The 22,082-nt window shown below is 46.4% G+C and overlaps 10 non-coding genes across 10 annotated transcripts; 6 read left to right on the top strand and 4 right to left on the bottom strand.

The window, feature by feature from the left end:
* Window positions 1-1,550: 1,550 nt before the first annotated feature.
* On the top strand, window positions 1,551-1,622 carry Trnap-ugg (transfer RNA proline (anticodon UGG)). The gene has a single exon. It is a non-coding gene; the product is annotated as a tRNA-Pro (tRNA).
* A 3,475-nt stretch (window positions 1,623-5,097) lies between these two features.
* Trnap-ugg (transfer RNA proline (anticodon UGG)) lies at window positions 5,098-5,169 on the top strand. The gene has a single exon. It is a non-coding gene; the product is annotated as a tRNA-Pro (tRNA).
* Window positions 5,170-9,215: 4,046 nt separating this feature from the next.
* On the bottom strand, window positions 9,216-9,287 carry Trnaq-uug (transfer RNA glutamine (anticodon UUG)). The gene has a single exon. It is a non-coding gene; the product is annotated as a tRNA-Gln (tRNA).
* A 1,127-nt stretch (window positions 9,288-10,414) lies between these two features.
* On the bottom strand, window positions 10,415-10,486 carry Trnaq-uug (transfer RNA glutamine (anticodon UUG)). Its single transcript has one exon. It is a non-coding gene; the product is annotated as a tRNA-Gln (tRNA).
* A 557-nt stretch (window positions 10,487-11,043) lies between these two features.
* Trnap-ugg (transfer RNA proline (anticodon UGG)) lies at window positions 11,044-11,115 on the top strand. The gene has a single exon. It is a non-coding gene; the product is annotated as a tRNA-Pro (tRNA).
* Window positions 11,116-11,615: 500 nt separating this feature from the next.
* Window positions 11,616-11,687, bottom strand: Trnaq-uug (transfer RNA glutamine (anticodon UUG)). The gene has a single exon. It is a non-coding gene; the product is annotated as a tRNA-Gln (tRNA).
* Window positions 11,688-15,557: 3,870 nt separating this feature from the next.
* Trnap-ugg (transfer RNA proline (anticodon UGG)) lies at window positions 15,558-15,629 on the top strand. Its single transcript has one exon. It is a non-coding gene; the product is annotated as a tRNA-Pro (tRNA).
* A 499-nt stretch (window positions 15,630-16,128) lies between these two features.
* Window positions 16,129-16,200, bottom strand: Trnaq-uug (transfer RNA glutamine (anticodon UUG)). The gene has a single exon. It is a non-coding gene; the product is annotated as a tRNA-Gln (tRNA).
* Window positions 16,201-16,756: 556 nt separating this feature from the next.
* Trnap-ugg (transfer RNA proline (anticodon UGG)) lies at window positions 16,757-16,828 on the top strand. The gene has a single exon. It is a non-coding gene; the product is annotated as a tRNA-Pro (tRNA).
* Window positions 16,829-17,397: 569 nt separating this feature from the next.
* Window positions 17,398-17,469, top strand: Trnap-ugg (transfer RNA proline (anticodon UGG)). Its single transcript has one exon. It is a non-coding gene; the product is annotated as a tRNA-Pro (tRNA).
* The last annotated feature ends 4,613 nt before the right edge of the window (window positions 17,470-22,082 follow it).

Here is a 22,082-nt window from a genome sequence, read left to right as displayed (position 1 = left end):
AAGGGTCAGGTAATCAAAATCGCGGAACAGCCACTTTCGTATCATGGATGCCTTGTGCTGGAAGCAGCCTAGCTATGAAAACAGCTATGGACACAGAGTACTGTCGAAAAGTGCGAGCTGTCACGCAACGCTACGTAGTGGGCGGATGGTGCGTGACACGATAACATTTGCACTTCACACGATCGACATACTGTCACACAACTCAAGCAGCTCTTTCAGCCTTCACATACACTGGTTCTCAGCACAGCTCATGTTGTAGGAGTAGGATTAAGAAACCTCTTTGAGAATATGGTCCATACTGCATGCTGCAACTAGCAATTGCGGCAGGATCTCAGTAGGTAGCGGGGTGCACACCTGCTTCATTGTGCGGCCTGTTGGTCTAGGGGTATGATTCCTGCTTTGGGTGCAGGAGGTCCCGGGTTCAAATCACCGTCAGTTCCTACTTTTCACTTTCGCGACAACCAGGCACTACGATAAACTAGCGAGTCTCTGAAAGTAAGCCATGCAACAGGGCAAACTGCATGTCGGGCCACAGGCCAATGATATTGGCAAGTGCGTCTTCTGGAAAGCAATCTACGAAGCAGGATTAAGCCGTCTTCGATTACTTATATCTATACCTAAGGACTGACGCGTACAACGATTCGATTCGTTTCCCAGGAACTAGTACATCGCATGCACGTTAGTTAAATGCACGCGCATGCAGCACCCAAAACGGAGAGATACTTGGACCAGCAGCTGAGGTCGTCTTTTCGCAGTTGAACCCCTTACGATCCGTTATTAATCCTAGTAGCAAAAGCATAAGCATTTGGAGCGTTCCCCATTCACGTGTGGACTGCTATTAACAATTTGCATTACATGATCCTAGCTAAAATTCTGGATATACAATTCCAACTACCAGCTCGTACACATTTCTAGAAACGATCGCAAAACACAGCGTCAGGTTCCACCGAGACTCGAACTCGGATCGCTGGATTCAAAGTCCAGAGTGCTAATCGGGTGCATCTAACGGACTTAAATTGAGCAGCATCTTGACATTAAACCGATAAGCTGCGATTTATTACATGTAGCGTCCTCAGGAAGTGTTTGCGTGGCTAATGAAGCAACCAAGTAGGCTGAAAGTGGAGGGATCAACTTGGAATGTAGCGAGAATTCTTGCCAGTATTCGTACATGAAATGATGTCAAAGGGTCAGGCAATCAAAAACGCGGAACAGCCACTTTCGTATGGTGGATGCCTTGTGCTGGAAGCAGCCTATCTATGAAAACAGCTAAGGACACAAAGGACTGTCGAAAAGTGCGTGCTGTCACACAAAGCTACGTAGTGGGCGGATGGTGCGTGACACGATAACATTTGCACTTCACACGATCGACATACTGTTACACAACTCAAGCAGCTCTTTCAGCCTTCAAATACACTGGTCCTCAGCACAGCTCATGTTGTAGGAGTCGGATTAGGAAACCTCTTTGAGAATATGGTCCAGATTGGATGCTTCAACTAGCAAGTGCGGCAAGATCTCAGTAAGTGGCGGGGTGCACAGATGCTTCCTTGTGCGGCCTGTTGGTCTAGGGGTATGATTCCTGCTTTGGGTGCAGGAGGTCCAGGGTTCAATTCCCGGACAGGCCCTACATTTCACTTTCGCGACAACCAAGCACTACGATAAACTAGCGAGTCTCTGAAAGTAAGCCATGCAACAGGACAAACTGCATGTCGTGCTACCGGCCAATGATACTCCCAAGTGCGTCTTGTGGAAAGTAAATCTACGAAGCAGGATTAAGCCGTCTTCGATTACTTATATCTATATCTAAGGACTGACACGTATAACGTTTCTATTCGTTTCCCAGGAACTAGTACATCGCATGCACGTTTGTTAAATGCACGCGCATGCAGCACCCAAAACGGAGAGATGCTGGGACAAGCAGCTGAGGTCGTCTTCTCGCAGTTGAACACCTTACGTTCCGTTATTAATCCTAGTAGCAAAAGCATAAGCATTTGGAGCGTTCCCCATTCACGTGTGGACTGCTATTAACAATTTGCATTACATGATCCTAGCTAAAATTCTGGATATACAATTCCAAATACCAGCTCGTACACATTTCTAGAAACGATCGCAAAACACAGCGTCAGGTTCCACCGAGACTCGAACTCGGATCGCTGGATTCAAAGTCCAGAGTGCTAATCGGGTGCATCTAACGGACTTAAATTGAGCAGCATCTTGACATTAAACCGATAAGCTGCGATTTATTACATGTAGCGTCCTCAGGAAGTGTTTACGTGGCTAATGAAGCAACCAAGTAGGCTGAAAGCGGAGGGAGCAACTTGGAATGTAGCGTGAATTCTTGCCAGTATTCGTACATGAAGTGATGTCAAAGGGTCAGGTAATCAAAATCGCGGAACAGCCACTTTCGTATCATGGATGCCTTGTGCTGGAAGCAGCCTAGCTATGAAAACAGCTATGGACACAGAGTACTGTCGAAAAGTGCGTGCTGTCACGCAACGCTACGTAGTGGGCGGATGGTGCGTGACACGATAACATTTGCACTTCACACGATCGACATACTGTTACACAACTCAAGCAGCTCTTTCAGCCTTCAAATACACTGGTCCTCAGCACAGCTCATGTTGTAGGAGTCGGATTAAGAAACCTCTTTGAGAATATGGTCCATACTGGATGCTGCAACTAGCAAGTGCGGCAGGATCTCAGTAGGTGCCGGGGTGCACACCTGCTTTCTTGTGCGGCCTGTTGGTCTAGGGGTATGATTCCTGCTTTGGGTGCAGGAGGTCCCCGGTTCAAATCCCAGACAGGCCCTACTTTTACCTTTCGCGACAACCAGGCACTACGATAAACTAGCGAGTCTCTGAAAGTAAGCCATGCAACAGGGCAAACTGCATGTCGGGCCACCGGCCAATGATATTGGCAAGTGCGTCTTCTGGAAAGCAATCTACGAAGCAGGATTAAGCCGTCTTCGATTACTTATATCTATACCTAAGGACTGACGCGTACAACGATTCGATTCGTTTCCCAGGAACTAGTACATCGCATGCACGTTTGTTAAATGCACGCGCATGCAGCACCCAAAACGGAGAGATACTTGGACCAGCAGCTGAGGTCGTCTTTTCGCAGTTGAACCCCTTACGATCCGTTATTAATCCTAGTAGCAAAAGCATAAGCATTTGGAGCGTTCCCCATTCACGTGTGGACTGCTATTAACAATTTGCATTACATGATCCTAGCTAAAATTCTGGATATACAATTCCAACTACCAGCTCGTACACATTTCTAGAAACGATCGCAAAACACAGCGTCATGTTCCACCGAGACTCGAACTCGGATCGCTGGATTCAAAGTCCAGAGTGCTAATCGGGTGCATCTAACGGACTTAAATTGAGCAGCATCTTGACATTAAACCGATAAGCTGCGATTTATTACATGTAGCGTCCTCAGGAAGTGTTTGCGTGGCTAATGAAGCAACCAAGTAGGCTGAAAGCGGAGGGAGCAACTTGGAATGTAGCGAGAATTCTTGCCAGTATTCGTACATGAAGTGATGTCAAAGGGTCAGGTAATCAAAATCGCGGAACAGCCACTTTCGTATCATGGATGCCTTGTGCTGGAAGCAGCCTAGCTATGAAAACAGCTATGGACACAGAGTACTGTCGAAAAGTGCGAGCTGTCACGCAACGCTACGTAGTGGGCGGATGGTGCGTGACACGATAACATTTGCACTTCACACGATCGACATACTGTCACACAACTCAAGCAGCTCTTTCAGCCTTCACATACACTGGTTCTCAGCACAGCTCATGTTGTAGGAGTAGGATTAAGAAACCTCTTTGAGAATATGGTCCATACTGCATGCTGCAACTAGCAATTGCGGCAGGATCTCAGTAGGTAGCGGGGTGCACACCTGCTTCATTGTGCGGCCTGTTGGTCTAGGGGTATGATTCCTGCTTTGGGTGCAGGAGGTCCCGGGTTCAAATCACCGTCAGTTCCTACTTTTCACTTTCGCGACAACCAGGCACTACGATAAACTAGCGAGTCTCTGAAAGTAAGCCATGCAACAGGGCAAACTGCATGTCGGGCCACCGGCCAATGATATTGGCAAGTGCGTCTTCTGGAAAGCAATCTACGAAGCAGGATTAAGCCGTCTTCGATTACTTATATCTATACCTAAGGACTGACGCGTACAACGATTCGATTCGTTTCCCAGGAACTAGTACATCGCATGCACGTTAGTTAAATGCACGCGCATGCAGCACCCAAAACGGAGAGATACTTGGACCAGCAGCTGAGGTCGTCTTTTCGCAGTTGAACCCCTTACGATCCGTTATTAATCCTAGTAGCAAAAGCATAAGCATTTGGAGCGTTCCCCATTCACGTGTGGACTGCTATTAACAATTTGCATTACATGATCCTAGCTAAAATTCTGGATATACAATTCCAACTACCAGCTCGTACACATTTCTAGAAACGATCGCAAAACACAGCGTCAGGTTCCACCGAGACTCGAACTCGGATCGCTGGATTCAAAGTCCAGAGTGCTAATCGGGTGCATCTAACGGACTTAAATTGAGCAGCATCTTGACATTAAACCGATAAGCTGCGATTTATTACATGTAGCGTCCTCAGGAAGTGTTTGCGTGGCTAATGAAGCAACCAAGTAGGCTGAAAGTGGAGGGATCAACTTGGAATGTAGCGAGAATTCTTGCCAGTATTCGTACATGAAATGATGTCAAAGGGTCAGGCAATCAAAAACGCGGAACAGCCACTTTCGTATGGTGGATGCCTTGTGCTGGAAGCAGCCTATCTATGAAAACAGCTAAGGACACAAAGGACTGTCGAAAAGTGCGTGCTGTCACACAAAGCTACGTAGTGGGCGGATGGTGCGTGACACGATAACATTTGCACTTCACACGATCGACATACTGTTACACAACTCAAGCAGCTCTTTCAGCCTTCAAATACACTGGTCCTCAGCACAGCTCATGTTGTAGGAGTCGGATTAGGAAACCTCTTTGAGAATATGGTCCAGATTGGATGCTTCAACTAGCAAGTGCGGCAAGATCTCAGTAAGTGGCGGGGTGCACAGATGCTTCCTTGTGCGGCCTGTTGGTCTAGGGGTATGATTCCTGCTTTGGGTGCAGGAGGTCCAGGGTTGAATTCCCGGACAGGCCCTACATTTCACTTTCGCGACAACCAATCACTACGATAAACTAGCGAGTCTCTGAAAGTAAGCCATGCAACAGGACAAACTGCATGTCGTGCTACCGGCCAATGATACTCCCAAGTGCGTCTTGTGGAAAGTAAATCTACGAAGCAGGATTAAGCCGTCTTCGATTACTTATATCTATATCTAAGGACTGACACGTATAACGTTTCTATTCGTTTCCCAGGAACTAGTACATCGCATGCACGTTTGTTAAATGCACGCGCATGCAGCACCCAAAACGGAGAGATGCTGGGACAAGCAGCTGAGGTCGTCTTCTCGCAGTTGAACACCTTACGTTCCGTTATTAATCCTAGTAGCAAAAGCATAAGCATTTGGAGCGTTCCCCATTCACGTGTGGACTGCTATTAACAATTTGCATTACATGATCCTAGCTAAAATTCTGGATATACAATTCCAAATACCAGCTCGTACACATTTCTAGAAACGATCGCAAAACACAGCGTCAGGTTCCACCGAGACTCGAACTCGGATCGCTGGATTCAAAGTCCAGAGTGCTAATCGGGTGCATCTAACGGACTTAAATTGAGCAGCATCTTGACATTAAACCGATAAGCTGCGATTTATTACATGTAGCGTCCTCAGGAAGTGTTTACGTGGCTAATGAAGCAACCAAGTAGGCCGAAAGCGGAGGGAGCAACTTGGAATGTAGCGTGAATTCTTGCCAGTATTCGTACATGAAGTGATGTCAAAGGGTCAGGTAATCAAAATCGCGGAACAGCCACTTTCGTATCATGGATGCCTTGTGCTGGAAGCAGCCTAGCTATGAAAACAGCTATGGACACAGAGTACTGTCGAAAAGTGCGTGCTGTCACGCAACGCTACGTAGTGGGCGGATGGTGCGTGACACGATAACATTTGCACTTCACACGATCGACATACTGTTACACAACTCAAGCAGCTCTTTCAGCCTTCAAATACACTGGTCCTCAGCACAGCTCATGTTGTAGGAGTCGGATTAAGAAACCTCTTTGAGAATATGGTCCATACTGGATGCTGCAACTAGCAAGTGCGGCAGGATCTCAGTAGGTGCCGGGGTGCACACCTGCTTTCTTGTGCGGCCTGTTGGTCTAGGGGTATGATTCCTGCTTTGGGTGCAGGAGGTCCCCGGTTCAAATCCCAGACAGGCCCTACTTTTACCTTTCGCGACAACCAGGCACTACGATAAACTAGCGAGTCTCTGAAAGTAAGCCATGCAACAGGGCAAACTGCATGTCGGGCCACCGGCCAATGATATTGGCAAGTGCGTCTTCTGGAAAGCAATCTACGAAGCAGGATTAAGCCGTCTTCGATTACTTATATCTATACCTAAGGACTGACGCGTACAACGATTCGATTCGTTTCCCAGGAACTAGTACATCGCATGCACGTTAGTTAAATGCACGCGCATGCAGCACCCAAAACGGAGAGATACTTGGACCAGCAGCTGAGGTCGTCTTTTCGCAGTTGAACCCCTTACGATCCGTTATTAATCCTAGTAGCAAAAGCATAAGCATTTGGAGCGTTCCCCATTCACGTGTGGACTGCTATTAACAATTTGCATTACATGATCCTAGCTAAAATTCTGGATATACAATTCCAACTACCAGCTCGTACACATTTCTAGAAACGATCGCAAAACACAGCGTCAGGTTCCACCGAGACTCGAACTCGGATCGCTGGATTCAAAGGCCAGAGTGCTAATCGGGTGCATCTAACGGACTTAAATTGAGCAGCATCTTGACATTAAACCGATAAGCTGCGATTTATTACATGTAGCGTCCTCAGGAAGTGTTTGCGTGGCTAATGAAGCAACCAAGTAGGCTGAAAGCGGAGGGAGCAACTTGGAATGTAGCGAGAATTCTTGCCAGTATTCGTACATGAAGTGATGTCAAAGGGTCAGGTAATCAAAATCGCGGAACAGCCACTTTCGTATCATGGATGCCTTGTGCTGGAAGCAGCCTAGCTATGAAAACAGCTATGGACACAGAGTACTGTCGAAAAGTGCGTGCTGTCACGCAACGCTACGTAGTGGGCGGATGGTGCGTGACACGATAACATTTGCACTTCACACGATCGACATACTGTTACACAACTCAAGCAGCTCTTTCAGCCTTCAAATACACTGGTCCTCAGCACAGCTCATGTTGTAGGAGTCGGATTAAGAAACCTCTTTGAGAATATGGTCCATACTGGATGCTGCAACTAGCAAGTGCGGCAGGATCTCAGTAGGTGCCGGGGTGCACACCTGCTTTCTTGTGCGGCCTGTTGGTCTAGGGGTATGATTCCTGCTTTGGGTGCAGGAGGTCCCCGGTTCAAATCCCAGACAGGCCCTACTTTTACCTTTCGCGACAACCAGGCACTACGATAAACTAGCGAGTCTCTGAAAGTAAGCCATGCAACAGGGCAAACTGCATGTCGGGCCACCGGCCAATGATATTGGCAAGTGCGTCTTCTGGAAAGCAATCTACGAAGCAGGATTAAGCCGTCTTCGATTACTTATATCTATACCTAAGGACTGACGCGTACAACGATTCGATTCGTTTCCCAGGAACTAGTACATCGCATGCACGTTAGTTAAATGCACGCGCATGCAGCACCCAAAACGGAGAGATACTTGGACCAGCAGCTGAGGTCGTCTTTTCGCAGTTGAACCCCTTACGATCCGTTATTAATCCTAGTAGCAAAAGCATAAGCATTTGGAGCGTTCCCCATTCACGTGTGGACTGCTATTAACAATTTGCATTACATGATCCTAGCTAAAATTCTGGATATACAATTCCAACTACCAGCTCGTACACATTTCTAGAAACGATCGCAAAACACAGCGTCAGGTTCCACCGAGACTCGAACTCGGATCGCTGGATTCAAAGGCCAGAGTGCTAATCGGGTGCATCTAACGGACTTAAATTGAGCAGCATCTTGACATTAAACCGATAAGCTGCGATTTATTACATGTAGCGTCCTCAGGAAGTGTTTGCGTGGCTAATGAAGCAACCAAGTAGGCTGAAAGCGGAGGGAGCAACTTGGAATGTAGCGAGAATTCTTGCCAGTATTCGTACATGAAGTGATGTCAAAGGGTCAGGTAATCAAAATCGCGGAACAGCCACTTTCGTATCATGGATGCCTTGTGCTGGAAGCAGCCTAGCTATGAAAACAGCTATGGACACAGAGTACTGTCGAAAAGTGCGAGCTGTCACGCAACGCTACGTAGTGGGCGGATGGTGCGTGACACGATAACATTTGCACTTCACACGATCGACATACTGTCACACAACTCAAGCAGCTCTTTCAGCCTTCACATACACTGGTTCTCAGCACAGCTCATGTTGTAGGAGTAGGATTAAGAAACCTCTTTGAGAATATGGTCCATACTGCATGCTGCAACTAGCAATTGCGGCAGGATCTCAGTAGGTAGCGGGGTGCACACCTGCTTCATTGTTGCGGCCTGTTGGTCTAGGGGTATGATTCCTGCTTTGGGTGCAGGAGGTCCCGGGTTCAAATCACCGTCAGTTCCTACTTTTCACTTTCGCGACAACCAAGCACTACGATAAACTAGCGAGTCTCTGAAAGTAAGCCATGCAACAGGGCAAACTGCATGTCGTGCCACCGGCCAATGATATTGGCAAGTGCGTCTTCTGGAAAGCAATCTACGAGGCAGGATTAAGCCGTCTTCGATTACTTATATCTATACCTAAGGACTGACGCGTACAACGAGTCGATTCGTTTCCCAGGAACTAGTACATCGCATGCACGTTTGTTAAATTCACGCGCATGCAGCACCCAAAACGGAGAGATACTGGGACCAGCAGCTGAGGTCGTCTTTTCGCAGTTTAACCCCTTACGTTCCGTTATTAGTCCTAGTAGCAAAAGCATAAGCGTTTGGAGCGTTCCCCATACACGTGTGGACTGCTATTAACAATTTGCATTACATGATCCTAGCTAAAATTTTGGATATACAATTCCAACTACCAGCTCGTACACATTTCTAGAAACGATCGCAAAACTTAGAGTCAGGTTCCACCGAGACTCGAACTCGGATCGCTGGATTCAAAGTCTAGAGTGCTAACCATTACACCATGGAACCGGGTGCCTATAGCGGACTTAAATTGAGCAGCATCGTGACATTAAACCGATAAGCTGCGATTTATTACATGTAGCGTCCTCAGGAAGTGTTTGCGTGGCTAATGAAGCAACCAAGTAGGCTGAAAGTGGAGGGATCAATTTGGAATGTAGCGAGAATTCTTGCCAGTATTCGTACATGAAATGATGTCAAAGGGACAGGCAATCAAAAACGCGGAACAGCCACTTTCGTATGGTGGATGCCTTGTGCTGGAAGCAGCCTATCTATGAAAACAGCTAAGGACACAAAGGACTGTCGAAAAGTGCGTGCTGTCACACAAAGCTACGTAGTGGGCGGATGGTGCGTGACACGATAACATTTGCACTTCACACGATCGACATACTGTTACACAACTCAAGCAGCTCTTTCAGCCTTCAAATACACTGGTCCTCAGCACAGCTCATGTTGTAGGAGTCGGATTAGGAAACCTCTTTGAGAATATGGTCCATATTGGATGCTTCAACTAGCAAGTGCGGCAAGATCTCAGTAAGTGGCGGGGTGCACAGATGCTTCCTTGTGCGGCCTGTTGGTCTAGGGGTATGATTCCTGCTTTGGGTGCAGGAGGTCCAGAGTTCAATTCCCGGACAGGCACTACATTTCACTTTCGCGACAACCAAGCACTACGATAAACTAGCGAGTCTCTGAAAGTAAGCCATGCAACAGGACAAACTGCATGTCGTGCTACCGGCCAATGATACTCCCAAGTGCGTCTTGTGGAAAGTAAATCTACGAAGCAGGATTAAGCCGTCTTCGATTACTTATATCTATACCTAAGGACTGACACGTATAACGTTTCTATTCGTTTCCCAGGAACTAGTACATCGCATGCACGTTTGTTAAATGCACGCGCATGCAGCACCCAAAACGGAGAGATGCTGGGACAAGCAGCTGAGGTCGTCTTCTCGCAGTTGAACACCTTACGTTCCGTTATTAATCCTAGTAGCAAAAGCATAATCATTAGGAGCGTTCCCCATTCACGTGTGGACTGCTATTAACAATTTGCATTACATGACCCTAGCTAAAATTCTGGATATACAATTTCAATTACCAGCTCGTACACATTTCTAGAAACGATCGCAAAACTTAGAGTCAGGTTCCACCGAGACTCGAACTCGGATCGCTGGATTCAAAGTCTAGAGTGCTAACCATTACACCATGGAACCGGGTGCCTATAGCGGACTTAAATTGAGCAGCATCTTGACATTAAACCGATAAGCTGCGATTTATTACATGTAGAGTCCTCAGGAAGTGTTTGCGTGGCTAATGAAGCAACCAAGTAGGCTGAAAGTGGAGGGAGCAACTTGGAATGTAGCGAGAATTCTTGCCAGTATTCGTACATGAAGTAATGTCGAAGGGTCAGGCAATCAAATTCGCGGAACAGCCACTTTCGTATCATGGATTCTTTGTGCTGGAAGCAGCCTAGCTATGAAAACAGTTATGGACACAGTGTACTGTCGAAAAGTGCGTGCTGTCACACAAAGCTACGTACTGGGCGGATGGTGCGTGACACGATAATATTTGCACTTCACACGATCGACATAGTGTTATACAACTCAAGGAGCTCTTTCAGCCTTCACATACACTGGTCCTCAGCACAACTCATGTTGTTGGGTTCGGATTAAGGAACCTCTTAGAGAATATGGTCCAGATTGGATGCTGCAACTAGCAAAGTGCGGCAAGATCTCAGTAGGTGGCGGGGTGCACAGATGCTTCCTTGTGCGGCCTGTTGGTCTAGGGGTATGATTCCTGCTTTGGGTGCAGGAGGTCCCGGGTTCAAATCCCGGACGGGCCCTACTTTTCACTTTCTCGACAACCAAGCACTACGATAAACTAGCGGTGTCTCTGAAAGTAAGCCATGCAACAGGACAAACTGCATGTCGTGCCACCGGCCAATGATACTGGCAAGTGCGTCTTGTGGAAAGTAAATCTACGAAGCAGGATTAAGCCGTCTTCGATTACTTATATCTATATTAAAAAACTGACCCGTACAACGATTCTTTTCGTTTCCCAGGAACTAGTACATCGCATGCACGTTTGTTAAATGCACGCGCATGCAGCACCCAAAACGGAGAGATACTGGGACCAGCAGCTGAGGTCGTCTTCTCGCTGTTGAACTCCTTACGTTCCGTTATTTATCCTAGTAGCAAAAGCATAAGCATTTATAGCGTTCCCCATTCACGTGTGGACTGCTATTAACCATTTGCATTACATGATCCTAGCTAAAATTCTGGATATACAATTCCAACTACCAGCTCGTACACATTTCTAGAAACGATCGCAAAACACAGAGTCAGGTTCCACCGAGACTCGAACTCGGATCGCTGGATTCAAAGTCCAGAGTGCTAACCATTACACCATGGAACCGGGTGCCTCTAGCGGACTTAAATTGAGCAGCATCTTGACATTAAACCGATAAGCTGCGATTTATTACATGTAGCGTCCTCAGGAAGTGTTTGCGTGGCTAATGAAGCAACCAAGTAAGCTGAAAGTGGAGGGAGCAACTTGGAATGTAGCGAGAATTCTTGCCAGTATTCTTGCCAGTATTCGTACATGCCCCCCAATGAACCATGGACCTTGCCGTTGGTGGGGAGGCTTGTGTGCCTCAGCGATACAGATGGCCCTACCGTAGGTGCAACCACAACGGTGGGGTATCTGATGAGAGGCCAGACAAACGTGTGGTTCGTGAAGAGGGGCAGCAGCCTTTTCAGTAGTTGCAGGGGCAACAGTCTGGATGATTGACTGATCTGGCCTTGCAACATTAACCAAAACGGCGTTGCTGTGCTGGTACTGCGAACGGCTGAAAGCAAGGGAAAAACTACAGCCGTAATTTTTCCCGAGGACATGCAGCTTTACTGTATGATTAAATGATGATGCCATCCTCTTGGGTAAAATATTCCGGAGGTAAAATAGTCCCCCATTCGGATCTCCGGGTGGGGACTACTCAGGAGGATGTCGTTATCAGGAGAAAGAAAACTGGCGTTCTACGGATAGGAGCGTGGAATGTCAGATCCCTTAATCGGGCAGGTAGGTTAGAAAATTTAAATAGGGAAATGGATAAGTTAAAGTTAGATATAGTGGGAATTAGTGAAGTTCGGTGGCAGGAGGAACAAGACTTCTGGTCAGGTGATTACAGGGTTATAAACACAAAATCAAATAGGGGTTATGCAGGAGTAGGTTTAATAATGAATAGGAAAATAGGAATGCGGGTAAGCTACTACAAACAGCATAGTGAACGCATTATTGTGGCCAAGATAGATACGAAGCCCACACCTACTACAGTAGTACAAGTTTATATGCCAACTAGCTCTGCAGATGACGAAGAAATTGAAGAAATGTACGATGAAATAAAAGAAATTATTCAGATAGTGAAGGGAGACGAAAATTTAATAGTAATTGGTGACTGAAATTCGAGTGTAGGAAAAGGGAGAGAAGGAAACATAGTAGGTGAATATGGATTGGGGCTAAGAAATGAAAGAGGAAGCCGCCTAGTAGAATTTTGTACAGAGCACAATTTAGTCATAGGTAACACTTGGTTTAAGAATCATGAAAGAAGGTTGTATACGTGGAAGAACCCTGGAGATACTAAAAGGTATCAGATAGATTATATAATGGTAAGACAGAGATTTAGGAACCAGGTTTTAAGTTGTAAGACATTTCCAGGGGCAGATGTGGACTCTGACCACAATCTATTGGTTATGACCTGTAGATTAAAAGTGAAGAAACTGCAAAAATGTGGGAAATTAAGGAGATGGGACCTGGATAAACTGAAAGAACCAGAGGTTGTACAGAGTTTCAGGGAGAGCATAAGGGAACAATTGACAGGAATAGGGGAAAGAAATACAGTAGAAGAAGAATGGGTAGCTCTGAGGGATGAAGTAGTGAAGGCAGCAGAGGATAAAGTAGGTAAAAAGACGAGGGCTGCTAGAAATCCTTGGGTAACAGAAGAAATATTGAATTTAATTGATGAAAGGAGAAAATATAAAAATGCAGTAAATGAAGCAAGCAAAAAGGAATACAAACGTCTCAAAAATGAGATCGACAGGAAGTGCAAAATGGCTAAACAGGGATGGCTAGAGGACAAATGTAAGGATGTAGAGGCTTATCTCACTAGGGGTAAGATAGATACTGCCTACAGGAAAATTAAAGAGACCTTTGGAGAGAAGAGAACCACGTGTATGAATATCAAGAGCTCAGATGGCAACCCAGTTCTAAGCAAAGAAGGGAAGGCAGAAAGGTGGAAGGAGTATATAGAAGGTTTATACAAGGGTGATGTACTTGAGGAAAATATTATGGAAATGGAAGAGGATGTAGATGAAGACGAAATGGGTGTTACGATACTGTGTGAAGAGTTTGACAGAGCACTGAAAGACCTGAGTCGAAACAAGGCCCCCGGAGTAGACAACATTCCATTAGAACTACTGACGGCCTTGGGAGAGCCAGTCAGGACAAAACTCTACCAGCTGGTGAGCAAGATGTATGAGACAGGCGAGATACCCTCAGACTTCAAGAAGAATATAATAATTCCAATCCCAAAGAAAGCAGGTGCTGACAGATGTGAAAATCGCCGAACTATCAGTTTAATAAGTCACAGCTGCAAAATACTAACGCGAATTCTTTACAGACGAATGGAAAAACTGGTAGATGCGGACCTCGGGGAGGATCAGTTTGGATTCCGTCGAAATGTTGGAACACGTGAGGCAATACTGACCTTACGACTTATCTTAGAAGAAAGATTAAGAAAAGGCAAACCTACGTTTCTAGCATTTGTAGACTTAGAGAAAACTTTTGACAATGTTGACTGGAATACTCTTTTTCAAATTCTAAAGGTGGCAGGGGTAAAATACAGGGAGCGAAAGGGTATTTACAATTTGTACAGAAACCAGATGGCAGTCATAAGAGTCGAGGGGCATGAAAGGGAAGCAGTGGTTGGGAAGGGAGTAAGACAGGGTTGTAGCCTCTCCCCGATGTTATTCAATCTGTATATTGAGCAAGCAGTAAAGGAAACAAAAGAAAAATTTGGAGTAGGTATTGAAATTCATGGAGACGAAGTAAAAACTTTGAGGTTCGCCGATGACATTGTAATTCTGTCAGAGACGGCAAAGGACTTGGAAGAGCAGTTGAACGGAATGGACAGTGTCTTGAAAGGAGGATATAAGATGAACATCAACAAAAGCAAAACGAGGATAATGGAATGTAGTTCAATTAAATCGGGTGATGCTGAGGGAATTAGATTAGGAAATGAGACACTTAAAGTAGTAAAGGAGTTTTGTTATTTAGGAAGTAAAATAACTGATGATGGTCGAAGTAGAGAGGATATAAAATGTAGACTGGCAATGGCAAGGAAAGCGTTTCTGAAGAAGAGAAATTTGTTAACATCGAATATAGATTTAAGTATCAGGAAGTCATTTCTGAAAATATTTGTTTGGAGTGTAGCCATGTATGGAAGTGAAACATGGACGATAACTAGTTTGGACAAGAAGAGAATAGAAGCTTTCGAAATGTGGTGCTACCGAAGAATACTGAAGATAAGATGGATAGATCACGTAACTAATGAGGAGGTATTGAATAGGATTGAGGAGAAGAGACGTTTGTGGCACAACTTGACTAGAAGAAGGGATCGGTTGGTAGGACATGTTTTGAGGCGTCAGGGGATCGCAAATTTAGCGTTGGAGGGCAGTGTGGAGGGTAAAAATCGTAGAGGGAGACCGAGAGATGAGTACACTAAGCAGATTCAGAAGGATGTAGGTTGCAGTAGGTACTGGGAGATGAAGAAGCTTGCACAGGATAGAGTAGCATGGAGAGCTGCATGAAACCAGTCTCAGGACTGAAGACCACAACAACAACATTCCTACATGAAGTAATGTCGAAGGGTCAGGCAATCGAAGCCGCGGAACAGCCACTTTCGTATCGTGGATGCCTTGTGCTGGAAGAAGCCTAGCTATGAAAACACCTATGGACACAGAGTACTGTCGAAAAGTGCATACTGTCACACAACGTTACGTAGTGGGCGGATGGTGCGTGACACGATAATATTTGCACTTCACACAATCGACATACTGTTACACAACACAAGCAGCTCTTTCAGCCTTCACATACACTGGTCCTCAGCACAGCTCATGTTGTAGGAATCGGATTAAGAAACCTCTTTGAGAATATGGTCCAGATTGGATGCTGCAACTAGCAAGTGCGACAAGATCTCAGTAGGTGGCGGGGTGCACACATGCTTCCTTGTTCGGCTTGTTGGTCTAGGGGTATGATTCCTGCTTTGGGTGCAGTAGGTCCCGGGTTCAAATCCCGGACAGGCCCTACGTTTCACTTTAGCGACAACCAAGCACTACGATAAACTAGCGAGTCTCTGAAACTAAGCCAAGCAACAGGACAAACTGCATGGCGTGCCACCGGCCAATGATACTGGCAAGTGCGTCTTGTGGAAAGTAAATCTACGAAGCAGGATTAAGCCGTCTTCGATTACTTATATCTATATCTAACGACTGACACGTATAACGATTCTATTCGTTTCCCAGGAACTAGTACATCGCATGCACGTTTGTTAAATGCACGCGCATGCAGCACCCAAAACGGAGAGATACTGGGACCAGCAGCTGAGGTCGTCTTCTCGCAGTTGAACCCCTTACGTTCCGTTATTAATCCTAGTAGCAAAAGCATAAGCATTTGGAGCGTTCCCCATTCACGTGTGGACTGCTATTAACAATTTGCATTACATGACCCTAGCTTAAATTCTGGATATACAATTCCAACTACCAGCTCGTAAACATTTCTAGAAACGATCGCAAAACACAGAGTTAGGTTCCACCGAGACTCGAACTCGGATCGATGGATTCAAAGTCCAGAATGCTAACCATTACACCATGGAACCGGGTGCCTCTAGCGGACTTAAATTGAGCAGCATCTTGACATTAAACCGATAAGCTGCGATTTATTACATGTAGCGTCCTCAGGAAGTGTTTGCGTGGCTAATGAAGCAACCAAGTAGGCTGAAAGTGCAGGGAGAAACTTGGAATGTAGCGAGAATTCTTGCCAGTATTCGTACATGAAGTAATGTCGAAGGGTCAGGCAATCAAAATCGCGGAACAGAACCTTTCGTATCATGGATGCCTTGTGCTGGAAGCAGCCTAGCTATGAAAACAGCTATGGACACAGAGTACTGTCGAAAAGTGCGTGCTGTCACACAACGCTACGTACTGGGCGGATGGTGCGTGACACGATAACATTTGCACTTCACATGATCGACATACTGTTACACGACTCAAGCAGCTCTTTCAGCCTTCACATACACTGGTCCTCAGCACAGCTCACGTTGTAGGAATCGGATTAAGAAACCTCTTTGAGAATATGGTCCAGATTGAATGCTGCAACTAGCAAGTGCGGCAAGAACTCAGTAGGTGGCGGGGTGCACACATGCTTACTTGTATGGCCTGTTGGTCCAGGGGTATGATTCGTGCTTTGGGTGCAGGAGGCCCCGGGTTCAAATCCCGGACAGGCCCTACTATTCAATTTCGCGACAACCAAGCACTACGATAAACTAGCGAGTCTCTGAAAGTAAGCCATGCAACAGGACAAACTGCATGTCGTGCCACCGGCCAATGATACTTTCAAGTGCGTCTTGTGGAAAGTAAATCTACGAAGCAGGATTAAGCCGTCTTCGATTACTTATATCTATATCTAAAGACTGACACGTATAACGATTCTATTCGTTTCCCAAGAACTAGTACATCGCATGCACGTTTGTTAAATGCACGCGCAAGCAGCACCCGAAACGGGGAGATACTGGGACTAGCAGCTGAGGTCGTCTTCTCGCAGTTGAACCCCTTACGTTCCCTTATTAATCCTAGTAGCAAAAGCATAAGCATTTGGAGCGTTTCCCATTCACGTGTGGACTGCTATTAACAATTTGCATTACATGACCCTAGCTAAAATTCTGGATATACAATTCCAACTACCAGCTCGTACACACTTCTAGTAACGATAGCAAAACAAGGAGTCAGTTCCACTGAGACTCGAACTCGGATCGCTGGATTCAAAGTCCAGAATGTGCACACATGCTTCCTTGTTCGGCTTGTTGGTCTAGGGGTATGATTCCTGCTTTGGGTGCAGTAGGTCCCGGGTTCAAATCCCGGACAGGCCCTACGTTTCACTTTAGGACAAACTGCATGGCGTGCCACCGGCCAATGATACTGGCAAGTGCGTCTTGTGGAAAGTAAATCTACGAAGCAGGATTAAGCCGTCTTCGATTACTTATATCTATATCTAACGACTGACACGTATAACGATTCTATTCGTTTCCCAGGAACTAGTACATCGCAAGCACGTTTGTTAAATGCACGCGCAAGCAGCACCCGAAACGCTATGCTGTCACACAAAGCTACGTACTGGGCGGATGGTGCGTGACACGATAATATTTGCACTTCACACGCTCGACATACTGTTACACAACTCAAGCAGCTCTTTCAGCCTTCACATACACTGGTCCTCAGCACAACTCATGTTGTTGGTGTCGGATTAAGAAACCTCTTTGAGAATATGGTCCATATTGGATGCTGCAACTAGCAAGTGCGGCAAGAACTCAGTAGGTGGCGGGGTGCACACATGCTTCCTTGTATGGCCTGTTGGTCCAGGGGTATGATTCGTGCTTTGGGTGCAGGAGGTTCCGGGTTCAAATCCCGGACAGTCCCTACTATTCACTTTCGCGACAACCAAGCACTACGATAAACTAGCGAGTCTCTGAAAGTAAGCCATGCAACAGGACAAACTGCATGTCGGGCCACCGGCCGATGATACTGGCAAGTGCGTCTTGTGGAAAGCAATCTACGAAGCAGGATTAAGCCGTGTTCGATTACTTATATCTATACCAAAAGACTGACACGTATAACGATTCTATTCGTTTCCCAGGAACTAGTACATCGCATGCACGTTTGTTAAATGCTCGCGCATGCAGCACCCAAAACGGAGAGATGCTGGGACAAGCAGCTGCGGTCATCTTCTCGCAGTTGAACCCCTTACGTTCCGTTATTAATCCTAGTAGCAAAAGCATAAACATTTGGAGCGTTCCCGATTCACGTGAGGACTGCTATTAACACGTATAACGATTCTATTCGTTTCCCAGGAACTAGTACATCGCATGCACGTTTGTTAAATGCACGCGCAAGCAGCACCCGAAACGGAGAGATACTGGGACCAGCAGCTGAGGTCGTCTTCTCGCAGTTGACCCCCTTACGTTCCCTTATTAATCCTAGTAGCAAAAGCATAAGCATTTGGAGCGGTCCCCATTCACGTGTGGACTGCTATTAACAATTTGCATTACATGATCCTAGCTAAAATTCTGGATATACAATTCCAACTACCAGCTCTTACACATTTCTAGAAACGATCGCAAAACGCAGAGTTAGGTTTCACCGAGACTCGAACTCGGATCGCTGGGTTCAAAGTCCAGAATGCTAACCATTACACCATGGTACCGGGTGCCTCTAGCGGAATTAAAATGAGCAGCATCATGACATTCAACCGATAAGCTGCGATTTATTGCATGTAGCGTCCTCAGGAAGTGTTTGCGTGGCTAATGAAGCAACCAAGTAGGCTGAAAGTGGAGGGAGGAACTTGGAATGTAGCGAGAATTCTTGCCAGTATTCGTACATGAAGTAATGTCGAAGGGTCAGGCAATCAAAATCGCGGAACAGCCATTTTCGTATGGTGGATGCTTTGTGCTGGAAGCAGCCTAGCTATGAAAACAGCTATGGACACAGAGTACTGTCGAAAAGTGCGTGCTGTCACACAACGCTACGTAGTGGGCGGATGGTGCGTGACACGATAACATTTGCACTTCACACGATCGACATACCGTCACACAACTCAAGCAGATCTTTCAGCCTTCACATACACTGGTCCTCAGCACAGCTCATGTTGTTGGTGTCGGATTAAGAAACCTCTTTGAGAAAGTGGTCCATACTGGATGCTGCAACTAGCAAGTGCGGCAAGATCTCAGTAGGTGGCGGGGTGCACACCTGCTTCCTTGTGCGGCCTGTTGGTCTAGGGACAATCAGCCGGCAGCGGCCTTGGCGGTCAGACGCGGGTTGTTTTCGCTGTCGCCTGTGGCGGTCGCGTGCTGTTTGGTGAGTGTGCGCATTGCTACGTTGTTTTATTGTGGGTGACGAATTGCATTCCACTATAATGGAGCCACTTATACGGAAAGACACGTAGAAATTGAGTTTTGACTCTCATTATGGACGACCCAAATCCTTTGAGGTTGAGTTATTTATTAAAGACGTCATGAAAATAACTATTGATGATATGATTGGCATTCACCTATCTATCGTCAGCAGTACGGTGTACCTCAGATTGTTGAATCCCGATAAATGCGAGCAGGTCGTTCAATCTTGTGGATTAGTGTTGAAGTTCAACCATTCTGACGGCAATGTTGGTGATGTCAGAATTTCGCTTGCTGGTCTCGGAGTGAGAACTGTTCGCATATTTGAATTACCCTTTGAAATATCCGCTGACCAGATTAATGCCAAATTGAGGGAATATGGAACAATCATCAGCAATACGGCAGAAAAGTGGTCGACTATGCATATTTTCCCGGTGCTAAACGGTGTCCGTCAGGTGAAGATAGATATGTTAAAGCACATTACGTCCTACATCACTGTGTGTGGCTACAGGGCCATAGTGATTTATAACGAGCAGCCTAGAACTTGTGCGGGATGTGGGTCCACAGAAGATATCCGTGCTCAGTGTGTCCAACGACGCGTGGCGCAAATACCGGCCGGTGAGAGTGAGTTGCGCGGCCCGACGTCTACGTTGCCATTATCATACGTCACCACCGCCCGGGCTAATGTCACCTCGGAACCTAGTTTAGATGTTTCGCTAGAGCGTTTGCGCGCAGTGCACGAAGGCGCTACACCGATGGAAGCGAACGATGTACCGAATGTTCCTTCTTCACACACCCAGAAGGAGGGCAATACTCACTCGCAGATGGGGCACCCACCGGACACCGAAAGTATTCCGGCGGGCGTACCGGTTCGAGACGACAAGTCCGACCGGATGGAGTCGAACGAGATGGCTGGCCACCAGCACCCGCGGTCTCCCAAATCTCAGAAGAAACGCCGGCTAGCACATCAAGGGGCAGAAGCAAAGGCGCCAATATTGCGTGAAAAGGCGAACCACGTCAGACAGAAACTGACTGAAGTAACTGACCCATCGTCGTCGGCAACCAGCAAAACGGCAAAAAAATCTCGGACGGACGCATCGGACACTGATCACGGACGATCGCCCTCAGGGGACCCTGCGGTGGCCGATTCATTGGATCCGAACCCTATGCCTGAATGTTCCAAGCTCTCGGATTGCGATATGAACGCAGACAAGTTCGTGTGCGATTGGTCAGATGACGTTGAAGAGGGTGGTCGGGAAGAAGATTTAGTACGGGATCGGCGCGGTATAGAGAATCCGTCATCAGAAGCTCAAGCAGATGTGTCCCACCAGCAACAATCGGCTACCGCCGGCGTCGGTGCAGTGGCTGATGACGCGGACTTCTTTTGGATATGTTCGCCATGAACATGAATAGTAGGCATATTGTCACCTAGACCTCTGTTCTCATGACGTCCTTGCAAGCTTACCGCATTGCGACATTGAACATCAATAAGATCAGTAGCCCACTCAACTTAAAAAACCTTCAAGATTTTCTCTATGCCGCTGATATTGATCTCATTATGCTGCAGGAAGTGACCAATATTAACCTTGACCGTATCACAGGTTACAATGCCGTCGTTAATCCTGGAAATGGTACTGAACTAGGGACCGCGATCATGGCTAAGGAAGGGATAGTGATGTCACATATCGAACGCCTGGCGAATAGCAGAGGTATAGCGACTATTATCGATACTACCAGATTTATTAATCTCTACGCCCCTTCCGGTTCTGGGAGACGACGACAGAGAGCAGAGTTTTTTAAAGATGGCATTGTGCCACTTTTCACACCACCTTCAGACCAACTTATATTCGCTGGTGATTTTAACTGTGTACTCAGTCCCAAAGACCAGACACCAAATTTCAATCCGTCCGCCGAGCTTCGCGCCATCATTGAAGAGTTAAATTTAATAGACACATGGGAGCATATACACGGTGACAGGCCCTGATTCGCATTCGTTACTGGTCACTCAGCTAGCCGCGTCGATAGAATCTACGCATCAGCAAATATGAGGGAACATGTTTTGCAGGCAGAGCTATGGCCGACTGTCTTTACAGATCATGTGGCATATATATGTACCGTCAATTTAGCCAAACAAGGGACGTACAGGGCAAGGGGACCCTGGAAACTAAATGTAGCGCATTTAACAGAACCCGAGTGTCACACAGTCTTCCGCAACACGTGGGCAGAATGCGAACGAAAGTTTCCCGCGTACGACTCTGCCATTACGTGGTGGGTAAAATGTGCAAAACCCGCCTTAACAAAAGCGATGAAGAATTATTCCAGAGATCGATGCGCCTGGCAGAAGCAAACCCTGGAATTCTACTTTCAGTGTTTAAGGGATTTATATCGAGAAGATGCAACGGTAATAGCAAATCGTATGCATATTAAACGAATAGAGGCTACGATTTTAACCCTCAAACGGAAGCAATTGGAAGGCTGTAAAGTGAGGACACGTCTGCAAAACGCCGTACAGGACGAAACGACATCAATGTATCATGTTATTCGCGAACAGAAAAGGGGGCACAGAAAGATATTGACAGAACTGCACACTGCAGATG

Source organism: Schistocerca gregaria, chromosome 2 (genome assembly GCF_023897955.1).
Source record: "Schistocerca gregaria isolate iqSchGreg1 chromosome 2, iqSchGreg1.2, whole genome shotgun sequence".
Taxonomy (NCBI): Eukaryota; Metazoa; Arthropoda; class Insecta; order Orthoptera; family Acrididae; genus Schistocerca; species Schistocerca gregaria.
Note: the sequence above shows the minus strand (reverse complement) of the source record. Positions and strands in the feature narration are given on the sequence as shown.